We start from the raw sequence: 12,718 nt of genomic DNA, 5'->3' as shown, positions 1-12,718 counted from the left end.
GTTTTCGTTAAAGAAGCAACGGTGTTTGTAAAGAACTTTCGAAGGGGTGCCAAGTGGCTACCTGCGACTGTGCTAAACCATTCCGGCACAGTGTCTTAGCTATTGCACGTCGAGACTTCCTAGGGGTATACAAGTGTGGAAACGACACGTGGATCACATACACTAAGGACAGTCTCCAAGACTCATCACGTCGCAGCCTCTCCCACACCACATAATAGTGACACAGTAGTGCTGATACCGATACGGATACTCCACTAGCGACTCCTAACGACACCAACGGCCATCCACGAGCAGCGACGGAACTACCTTCCACTTCCACACAAAACCGAACCTCCGAGGTGATGTCTCCACGCACCGAAAGACCTCAAGAAGGGCCGTCATAAGCAGAACCGGTATCCCCATCGTGAAAGGAGATCACCGGACTGGTACAAGCCATGAACTTTTTTAAAAATCAATTCCATTGAGATAAATTTATTTACTTATTTTTTTATAGCGTTGTTTATTTGATGTCCGGTGTCTCGTACCCTGTTGGAACTTTGTTTCTGCTAACACACCTTTTGGTCTTCACGGGGGAGGAATGTGGTGAACGCGATATCAGTTATCGCGGTGATGTAACACTGTTATCACCTTGTTTGTCTGGGTGGTATCACTTTAAGGAGCCTGCTCCCTAGACTAAGCGTTCAGTTCTTGTAGGCAATTACTGGTTGCCGTCTCGGCGTTCATTGTGTGTATTTGTTACATGCCTGTCCTGGACGGAATAAAGTCATTCCGTCCAACTGGTTGTTCCTGCGTACGTACACAACAGAATGCACCGAAGCGTGTCACATGAACTTTTGTCCCGCGCTGTACCAAGGCGGAACCATGCAAAGGTTGCATCAGCTTCGCGCGGGACCGTAGCATCTCCAGAAGCCACAGTTTCCTTTCTCTGTGTGTGTGTTTTTTTACGTGAGCTTTTTTTTTACATAGGTTACTTTGCGAACTTGGATTCGATTACACATCTGGAAAAAAAGTTTCAAATGATATCTGTGGGAACAATCTGACAGAGTGGACTCACAGTCGCTCCACTGATGGATGACAGGGAACAGGGGAGCCTGAGAGCATTAGATGCGTATTGTAAAATTCTGAAGGTCAAACCACAAACGTGTATGTGCTTCTTCACACAACAAGTTTCGGATGAAAATATGCATGCTCCGCTATGGACAACAACTTCAAAGTAGCACCCCCCGAGTGTATCACATGTTTCAAATCCATAAGCAACACCTTAAGTGGTAAAGCTGCTTTTACTCGGGCTCTAGTATGGATTTGACCATGTGATGAGACACCATAAAAAAGCAACAGCTGCAGGCACAGAAGTGAACAGGTAAGAGTAATTGTTGACTATCGTTTTGTGCAGTGTCTTTTCTGCTAGTATCATTTCTTGATTTCTTTTCTTGCTCTTTTTTTTTTTCATCACATACTCTATTGGGGAGTTCCACGGGAGACGATCGAACAGCCCTGCTCGGCCCTCACAAAACCATGACGAATTGTTACAAAGTGTTTTTGGGAGTTCCTCATTGTGGAAAATGACACACCCCGAAACGTTTCTTCCCATATCTCAATGTAGGGGGTGCTAGACACGCGCGAAGGTCGCAGCGCTTGCGAAAACCGTACCTGGCGTGAACGGGAGCTGCGGTTCACAAGTACCAAGAAGTGTGCGGTTTTGATGATGATGATGATGATTGGAGCTTTAATGGCGCATTGACAACGCAGGTCATAATGCGCCAACGCTGTGATTAAAAGTAGACTAGTAAAAGGTAGGTGCAATACTTAAAAAAGGAGAGAAGTAACATCTAAAATACAAAACTACACAAGACTTACAATTCCGATGTCTCTTAAAAAATTAAAAATTCTACTAAAAGGGATGATAGCCTCATCACCAAGCAATAGCGCTGGATGAAGAGGCAAGAAATATGTATAAAACTCTTTGAAATGATGCTGACGATGGATTTCGTGGTGCGTGCAGGTGATAAGAATCTGTATGACAGAGACGAGTTCACCACAGCACTCACACAGTGGCGGCTCTTCTCCACAGAGTAAAAATTTGTGCGTGAGGAAGGTGTGGCCTATCCGTAACCTCGTTCGCAGAACACTCAAGGGACGTTTTTCGTGGCGGTCTCCATAACTTTGGATGTGTTGTTTAATGAAGTGTAGCTTGTTTTGTGTCTGAGTGTTCCAGAAACTCTGCCATTTTGTGTACGGTGATTTCCTAAGTGCTGACCTAATACCTTGCATAGGCATCTTGAAAGGACTGACGTCTTTTGAGGCTGCCGCAGCAGCAGCGCGGTTGACAACCTCATTGCCTTGTATGCCTGTGTGGCTAGGCATCCAGCATAAAATAACTGAATATTGTGCCATTTTTGTGCCTCTTTTGTGCCATACTGACTAAGGACTCTGCCCGCTGTATCAGAAAATTCTTTGGTTTGGGAGTGCTGCAAATAGCGGCCCCCAAGGAACGCCTTCAGTGGCCCGAAGAGATGGAAATCGCTGGAGGCGAGGTCTGGACTGTAAGGGGGATGTGGCAGCAACTCCCAGCCAAGTTCCTGTAAGGTGCGTGTCGTGAGATACGCGGTATGTGGGCGTGCATAGTCCTGTAGGACGAGGACTCCGTCGGTGATGAGGCCCGGCCGCTTTTGCTTCAGCGCCTTATGCAGATCCCTGAGAACCTGGCGGTAATATGCACTATTGATGGTGGTACAACTGGGCAGAAAATCAACATGAACGCCAGAAAACCGTGGAAAACTTGGATGTTCTCACGAACTCTGACACTGGGCTCTGAGCCGCCCCGGCCGGGATCGTCCTGCAGTGATGTACGGCCGTCTCGGAACCGTTGGCACCACTCAAACGCTTTGCTGCGGCTAAGTGTATCGTGGTCATACTGAGCCAGAAGTCTTCTGTGAATTTCAGATGACTTTACGCCTTCATTCACGAGAAACTTCATGACAATTCGCTGTTCGATGTGCGCGCTCACCTCGTTGTCGGCCATCTTGTCCAGCACGTGTCTTCTGCTTTGCACAAACTTTGGACCACCACGTGGTGAACGCGAAGGCCTGTCGCGTGTGAAAATGACGAAAAAGAAGTAGCGCGAGCCATTTGTGCACTCAGGAGACAGAAAGTCCCGGTTTGACTTGAACACCCCTCGTATAACTGCTGACCTGATGCAGCCTTCAAGAATGTGCGTAAGTGCGAGGATGATAGCATAAATATCTGCGGTAAAGATAGATGCTATATTGGTTAGACGATGTGACCTGTCACATGTGCCAGAAGTAATAGCACAGGTCACACCTGCACTAGACTTTGATCCGTCCGTGTAAATTTCTGTGTGAGTCCCAAAACTCTCCCTCAGGTGTTCAAATTCTTGCTGTAGTACTTGTGTAGAGGTGTTCTGTTTGCTGTATTTAGTCAAAGTGGTATCATGCCTTGGGGGTGGTCCCCATGGTGGGACCATCATCCCATATTCTACAACTTGGCAATTATAGGAAGAAAAATTGTGATCCCCAATATTCCGTTCAATTCTCATTGAAAAAGGGGGGACTACTGAAGGCCTGTTAATAAACAGCTGTTTGAAACGTGTACTTTTAACACAAGTCAGAGCAGGGTGTTGCGCATAACTCCTTATTCTTAGTGCATATGACACCCCAAGATAAAATCGTCTTCTAGTCAAGGAATATTCATGTGATTCCACATAGACACTTTCGGCTGGAGAGTTTCGGAATGCACCAAGGATGAGCCTGAGCCCTTGGTGATGAACAGGATCTAGGACTTTCAATACGGATTGGCGGCCTCAGCCGTAGACGACAGACCCATAATCTATCTTGGAGCGAATGCAGGCTGTATATACACGGCGGAGTGTCTCCTCGTCTGCACCCCAAGATCTGTGAGAGAGGATTTTCAGTAGATTCAGTGACTTCACACATTTTGCCTTCAGGTTTTGAATATGGGGCTTGAAAGTGAGCTTTGAATCGAACGTAATGCCAAGAAATTTGCATTCTGATTTCACAAGAATGTCTTGTTCATTCCATTGCAGTGCAGGAGACTGAAACACTCCTCTGATTCTCGAGAAATGAATACAGATTGTTTTTTCAGGAGAGCATTTAAACTCATTATGTGAGGATCATTTTGCCATTTTATTTATACAGAGTTGCATCTGTCGTTCACATATGGGTAAGCTTGCAGAACAAAAAGATATCTGAATGTCATCCACATACAAGGAAAAGGATATAGAGGGTGGGATGACACTGGCTATAGAGTTGATTTTGATAAGGAATAATGCGACGCTGAGAACAGATCCTTGCGGGACACCATTCTCCTGCACGAACGAACGGGATAAGGTAGTTCCCAGCTTAACTCTGAATGTTCTGCGTTGAAGGAAATCAGCAATACATTTAAAGAGACGACCGCGTATACCGAACGAATGGAGATCCTGTAGTATACCGTATCGCCACACAGTCTCTTATGCTTTCTCCAAGTCAAAGAAAACTGACAAACAGTGTTTCCTCCTCACAAAAGCTTCACGGATGGTTGTTCCTAGACGAACGATCTGATCCATTGTGGAGCACCCCGTTCCAAAACCACACTGGAATTCTGACAGGCACTTATTCATTTCAAGAAAATCAACCAGTCTGTTATTCACCATTCGCTCAAAAATTTTGCCTACGCAGCTTGTCAGAGCAATGGGACGATAACTGGCAGGACAAGAGGCTTCCTTTCCGGGTTTCAGGAGGGGGATTATGGTGGCAATTTTCCATGCAGACGGCAGTGTCCCCTGTATCCAAACATGGTTGAAGATCTGAAGTAAACATTTTTTCGATATGTCAGATAAGTTTTCAAGCATTGAGTATGTGACACGGTCTGGGCCTAAAGCAGTCACTTTTGCTGACGATAAGGAGAGTGACAATTCTACCATGGTGAAAGGCTGATTATATCCAAAACAGTCTCCACCACTTGCTGCGCCTGCTCCGCCTTTAATTTTAAGGAATTCACGTTATAATGGGCAGAACTTGAAATGCTTTGGAAGTGTTCCCCGAGTGTCTCAGCCTGTTCTTCTAGGCTTTCGCATACCTGATCGCTAACTTCTAAAAGAGGGACTGAATGACTGATATGCTCTCCTCTGATTTTACCGAGTCTGTCGCATACGATTTTGGACGGAGTATTACAAGATAGAGAAAATACGGAAGTTCGCCAAGAGGATCGTTTAGCTTGTTTTCGTGTCCATATGGCTTCGCTCTTGCCTTTTTGAAGAGTAAGAGATTTTCTGAGGTGGGGTATCTCCGAAATTTACCCCAGGCACGATTTTGAAGTTTGCGAGTTTCCTCACATTGATTATTCCACCAGGGTTAGGTCGCTTTGGGAGACGACCAGAAGTCTGGGGAATGGATTCCGTTGCTGCATCAAGTATGATGTTGCTGATAAGACAATTAGCTTCCTCTATCGTTACACTATCAATAGAAATTAAAGACAGGTCACTTCTTTCTGAAAACTGCTTCCAGTCGGCTAGTTGGAGTTTCCATCTAGGAAGGCGTGTTGTCAGAGGGTTCACCGGCGTAAGATATTTTAACACCACAGGGAAGTGGTCGCTCCCAAGCGGGTTTTCTTCAACAGCCCATTCTATCTCTCGAAACAAGGATGGACTGCAAAAGGACAGGTCTAAGGCTGAGAGAGACTGACTCGAAGAATGTATATATGTAGGTGTCCCTGTGTTTAAAAGGCAGATGGATGTTGATAATAAAAATTTCTCTAACATTTTTCCTCGAGTGTCAGTTCTTGTACTGCCACAAAGTAGGTTGTGAGCATTAAAGTCACCCAGAAGTATATAAGGACCTGGAAGTTGGCTGCACAAATTTTCGAAATCTCTTTGTGTAATTGTGCCTGATGGTGGCAAATAGACTGAGCAGATGGTGACTATCCTGTCCAGACAAACCTGCACAGCTACAGCTTCAAAGTCTGTAACTAGGTGAAAAGCTTTGGTTGGAAAGATCCTCGCGTGACGATCGCAACACTACCAGAAGCTCAGGTGGCGTCAGTTCGATCTCTTCGAAAAATATTGTGTCTACGCAGTGGAGTTTGTGTTTGTGTGTTCAGATATGTTTCTTGAAGACAAAAGCATGGTGTGTTATACTTCTCGAAAAGATCGTTGATGTCATATAAATTAGAGAGTAACCCACGGCAAACCCATTGGAGGATCGTATGTTGCATAATGATTGCAGTAAGAAGAAAGACGTGTGTCAGCAACTTTTGCCGACTAGGAAGAGCTTCCATTACCTATTTTTTTGTTGGGGGTGTGACCCGCGGCCTTGTGGGTTTCTTCCGCGCAGCCGCAAGCTCGCTGTCAGATATGTCAGCGAGTGACCCACTCCCCGACAGACTAGATCTATTCTTTTGTTGGGGCTTGGGAGCTCGTGCTCGCAAAGGAGCGCTCAGAGCTCGTCTCGTCCTCGCAATCCATGGATGTCACCTCCGTGGACTGTGAGGACAGGAGTGGCGCCGGTGTTAGCGACTTCACAGGAATTTCGGGAGTTGGAGGTGGATCTGCACCTCTTTGGATCCAACTTGCGTTGGTCTGGGTGAATTTTGACTGATCGGTCTGTGTGTAATGTGTAACTGGTTTTAAGTTCTGTTTTACAGCTGTGGCAAAAGATTTCTCGAAAAAGATGGGAGCTACTTTTTTTCTTGATTCTGGGTAAGTGAGGTTATGTGTGACCTTAACATGTAGGACTTCTTTTTCGTATTTCCGTTTTGCGCAGGATCTCGAGTAGGATGGGTGGTTAACACAACAGCATGGCCCTTTGCATTCTTTCGTTTCGTGGTCAGACTTCCCACACCGTGCGCAACAGGCGGAGCCATGCACTGCACAGTCGGCAGCATGACCGAATCTGTTACAACGGAAGCAGCGCAACGGGTTTGGGATGTATGGGCGAACTTCTGCTGACAGATATCCTACTTTTAGCTTTTGAGGCAGAGTCGGGCGATCAAAGGTAAGAATAATATTGCGGGTTGTAATGTACCCATTGTTCTTTCTTATTTTTATTTTTCGTACATCTATGACGTCCTGGTCTTTCAGGTTTAGAAGAATTTCCTCAACGGGCACGTCGATGAGTTCAGATACGGCGATGACGCCTCGGCTGGTGTTCAGTGACTCGTGTAAGGAAGCTGATATTCATTTTCCCAACATTTCATGTGTGTTCAGAATGGTCTCACAGTCTGTTTCAGAAGTGCACTTTATTAACAAGTCGCCAGATCGCATGCGCTTGATCTCAGGTATATGTTTAGACAGAGATACCACCGCCTCCTCAATGAAGAACAGCGACATCTTACCCAGGGGGACTACCTTTTCTTTGACATTTCCTGTTGCTGAAAGCACGATGTACTTTGCTATGAAGTTTGTAGACGATGTTTCATATACTTCGGTCCGGGGACGTTTGCCGCCCCTGCTCGTAGAAGGGGAAGAATTATTAACCATGCGCAGTTTTAGAAAATGGACGCTCCTACATGTCGCTGATGTTTCACGTCCATACGCGTGAGAAGGTCCCGGAGTTTTAAGGAAAACCCGCCGGCCGGGGCTTGACCGAGACCATGACCGCCACCGTTCAAGGCTTCTACCTTTCGCCTTTCATCCCCTTGGCACGGTACGGATAACACCTTGGGACTGGTAGCTGGGGTCCGTGGTGGCGCCACTCACCAAACACCAGCCGAAGCCGGTGCCCCCTGCGGGGAGTGTGCGGTTTTCTTTTGCGTATAGAGGAAACCATGATCTACACAGTGTCGGAAATCCAGGTTGCCACGCCCTAACGGGTGCTGGTGTATACAGGCCGGAAGTTTCGCAATTTTCCTGTTATTTCACAATTTTTTGTGGAAAATCATACCATTGCATTTTAATGTTTTTTTTGTTTTTGTTGTTGTTGTTGTTCTAAGGTCTCATTGAATACTTCTGCGAAATTGCAAGGCATGTAACTTTCGTAGTTACTGCTGGAAAAACAGGGAAAATATGCGTTTTTCCAATATGCTCTACAATCGGGCGGTCAACACGCAATGAAAAGGTCAGAAGAGACGTCAGAAACCAATGCAGTTTGATAGAACGAACTTTCCTGTACAACATATAAAAAAATCTCGATGGTGTTTTTCCGTACACGAGAGAAAATGATTTTTTGGTAGTAGGAGGTATTACGACCACAGTGACCTATGTTGCGTATATTTGGTGGGGTGCATGTTCTATCTTCGTTTCCTGGACTCCCGTTTTAATTCGTTTCATTTCAAATTCTTCCTAGCATGGCTGGTTTTCAATGTGCAAGCAATATCCTGTCGCACGAACTTCTGCAGGGCTACCACAGTCTTTCCTTCTGTAGCATTTCCTTCCGCAAGTTTCCTTGCGGATATCCGCTTCCATCTGTGGATGGTGCAGGGCTTTAGCCGGCACCGTGCACACCGGAAACAAGGCGAAACGCAGCCAGCCTCTACATGCCCGCTGGCTTGTAGAGGCTTACCGTGAACTCCAATCTCGTAACAACGGCATCTGTGCTGGTTTTGTGAAAGCAGGTATCTGCAATGCCAAGTGATACACTATGTGAATAAAGTACTCATGTTCCAGTGGCGTTTCAATTATAGTAATGTTTGATAAGACCAAAGTATCAGAATAAAGGCCGTCAAGTAAGTCAATCTGTCTATGTGGAGCTCATGGGAACCGGTCCACTCGTCACAATCCCACTCGTCACCGGAAGACTCGTCACAGGATAATTGGTCACACCGGCCGTCTGGTACGAGGTCCTGCTGTCACCGGAACACTTGTCAAGGGGGCCGGTTCGTCACCGGAACACTAGTTGCAAGGTTGACCCCGTTCCAAAGGGAATGCGTGTCACCGTGTTTTACCAAAGGGATTAGTCCAGTGCACGACCCGCACTTCCGCGGACCCGGATTCCGAAGACCGCTGACCGTACAAATTTCACGTCTTTGCTAAGGGCACGGAGAGCATGGAAGTGACGAAAACTCAGCGTGGGGCTCCGTTGCTGGGGCGCGGACAAAAGTTGAGAGACTGACCAAGGTGAGGTCAGGAGAGCCTTTTACGTATTTCACACGTTGGGGAGTGGGTCAGTTCATGTAGAATATACACCCGTCAAGACTGACGAAGGTTAGGTCAGGAGAGCCTTTTACGTATTTCACACGTTGGGCAGTACGGTGCGGTGAGCAGGTGGCAGGTTCACGTTGACGATTATTCCGGCGTGACGACAGTTCCTCGTACGAGGTGTCCTGTGACGAGCTGGCATCTTTGACGGGTTCACCTATGACGAGTTGGCCTGTGACGACCGGGTTTGTGACGAGTTCTTTTCCTCACGCGTTTTCGCCTGTCGCGTCATTCAACTGGACTACTACCTCCATAAAATTCGCCGCTCTGTCTCTCCTCTTTGCCCTTATTGCCAGCAAGACGAAACCATTGAATACCTTTTCCTCCACTGTTCACGCTACTCCTCCCAACGCGCCATATTCCTAGCCGTCCCGTTTCCGTGCCCAGGATATTCCACTGTCGGCATCTTCCATTCTGTCTTTTGGTAGACTGCCAGGTCGTCATTCCGCTCCCCCGCTCATCTTTTATTCAATCATTTCATTCATCTCATCCTCTCACCGCTTCGCATAACCGTCATTAATTGGGCCCTCATGTCACGATCTGTGGCCAATGAGGCTTGTGCAGTGACGTCACGCTTGGTCACGTGACTCGTGAAAACATATTGCCGCACCGGAGTTACTCCAGTGAGTTGTTGCAGTGTGCATGTAATTACCAGCGTATATTGCAAAACACAAGCTGTTGGCTCATTTCTTACGCGGTGTGACGCCTGTGACGCATCCCCATGTTTTCCCGAGTCACGTGGCTCAAAGGCGCTCAAAGGCCGCGCGTGACGTCATCTGCACGAGATTCATTGCCCCGTGCTACGCGCCACTGAGGAGGGAGAAGAAGAAGAAGAAGAAGACGTCTGATGAAAGTGTGTGTGCCAATTTACCGGATAGCACGAAAGGTATAACGAAGAGGAGAACCATGATGCCACGTCCCCGAAGACGTTGCAGGGCCCATGTTCGTTGGCCGCTGTAAACCAGTTTTGCCAGTTCCCCCCCGAGAATCGGGGAAAGAAGGACCGGCCGAATCATGACCGAGCCAGGAGCAATGCTTTTTCAGAGCCCCGAACAGCCGAGTAACAGACGACAGCTACGTAGCAGACACCATTTTTCTGAACCAATCAGCGAGGACGGACTCTTAGGGTCATTCCAGGCCAAATCATCCAATGCTTGCGCTCGATTCCCCGAACTTTGGTTCCCAAAAATTATGATCGACACGTCCTGACATTAGAAAGCACATCCCAAGGTTTTATCGAAAAATATTCAACCCCTCTCGATCTACGCGGTGTCAAAGTTCAGGGTAATCACAAAGACTATGGTGCGGAAGTAGTAGACCAGGCAGTGGACCGTTTGATCTAGCCAGACATTCTTGGTACAGAACACAAGATCAAAGTCCGAATAACGTACTGAGCGCAAACCATTTCCCTGCATTTCATGTTTTACCCGTCAGAGGGGTGCACGCTGCGCCGCGATTTCTCCATTGTTCACGCCTCAATAAGGACACTTTCTGAGAAACCTAGAAAGCCCCAAATTTTTTATCATACTTGAAAATTCCCAGAGAATGAAACAGCAAATTTTGAAGATCTTAGTCGCTGTGGTTTTCGTCCCATTTAATGCGAAACATGGCAATTTCTTCAAAGCTGGACGTTTTCAATGCCAGTTTTGGAAATGAAGCGGTCGATGGACAGTAATCATTCGGTATGCATATGATAGAGAGCTGGCTTCGAAGTAACGCACATAAAAAAAAATCGAAGATGTACTCTTTGAAAAGGCCGAGGAAATATTTGCGTTTGACAGGGTCCGCCAAGCCGGTATCGACATCGGCTAGCGCAATGTAGTTTCAGCTGCTTTTGGTTTTGGGTGCAAAATCCAATAACATTCTCAATTGGAATTCATATTGGTTGTATCGTTTCCAATGCAACCGACCTGGATTCCAATATGTCCTAATTGGAAACCAATTTGCTGAGATTGGATTACAATATGTCCAACTGGAATCCAATTTGCTGAGATTGGAGTCCAATAAGTTGCAATTGGATACCAATTTGCTGAAATCGGAGTCCAGTCAGTTGCAATTGGAGACCAATTTGCCGCGACTGGAGTCCAATAACTTGCAATTGGATACCAATTTGCCGACATTGGAGTCCAATAAGTTGCAATTGGAAAACAATTTGCTGAGATTGGATTACAATATGTCCAACTGGAATCCAATTTGCTGAGATTGGAGTCCAATAAGTTGCAATTGGATACCAATTTGCTGAAATCGGAGTCCAGTAAGTTGCAATTGGAGACCAATTTGCCGAGACTGGAGTCCAATAACTTGCAATTGGATACCAATTTGCCGACATTGGAGTCCAATAAGTTGAAATTGGAAAACAATTTACAAAGGTTGGAGTACAAGTTGCAATTGGAAACCAATTTGCCGAGATTGGAGTCCAGTACTTGCAATTGGATTTCCAATTTACTGAGATAGGAGTTCAATAAGTTGCAACAGGAAACCGATTGATCGCGATTGGATTGAATAAGTTGTATCTGGCAACCAATTACCGAGATTGGATTTTCAATAGGTTGTAACTCAAAACCAATTTCCACACATTGGATTCCAGTAAGTTGTGACTGGAAGCAAGTTCGTCACACTGGCTAATTTATGGGCACTTTATTTGATATTAATGGGCAGCAATAGATATGGTCTGTTGTAAACCAATTCATGCTTAATAGACCACAATAAACTGAATAGAAACCTGTATATTCTGTTATATGCTGCACCCACATTCAACTACATCATTTCATTTTATTGTAAAAGAATCTCGCTTTAAATGTAGCACGCTGTAGTCCCTGAACATTTCAGCATTCTAGTCACACATAGTCATGGAGCCAACATATAAAGAGAACATTGTCACGATATATTTTGTATGAAATGAAAAACTGTAGCAAACTAAAAATTATGATTGGTTGGAGCAAACACAAATACAGTGGACTCTCGTTAATCTAAAGTCTACCTAGAGACTTCAGTCACAAAATGTGCACCTCTTCAGACGCTACCTTCTTTCTTTTTCTTGTTCTCTTTGTTTTCTTCTCGTAGAAACAAAAGTGTTTAAAGGGGTTGTGACAGTATGTCTGAAGTTATTCTGCATAAATGCAAAATGCAATTATTTCCTTCATTCCAAATTTTACATCAAGGGTGTAACAGACACATAGTAAACACACAATACCTAATCTCTTGCGTGTCTAACATCGCGACAGGCAAGAGGTTATCCACCAATGGGAACGGCAGGATCTCACAGCTTGACCATTACGTGCGTTGAACCGCTTATATCTCGTCAAGTACGACATGTAGAACTTTTTAATTTAGATAATACTTTTTTCTTTCTGAATACTCTAGTGTGCAATACAATTTGTGAATAATGCAATGAACCACATATATGAAAACGTCACAACAAATGATGAAACTCATTCTTCATCATCTCGCAATAAAGTTGTTGTTGTCACAGCTTCTTCCCATTTCCAACTGAATAGTGTTTGATTCAATGAGTCAAATGCTAATGCACAAAAAGTAAGTGGGCTACAAGGAAAAATGTCTACTGAC

This window comes from Ornithodoros turicata, unplaced genomic scaffold (genome assembly GCF_037126465.1).
Source record: "Ornithodoros turicata isolate Travis unplaced genomic scaffold, ASM3712646v1 Chromosome14, whole genome shotgun sequence".
Taxonomy (NCBI): domain Eukaryota; kingdom Metazoa; phylum Arthropoda; class Arachnida; order Ixodida; family Argasidae; genus Ornithodoros; species Ornithodoros turicata.
Note: the sequence above shows the minus strand (reverse complement) of the source record.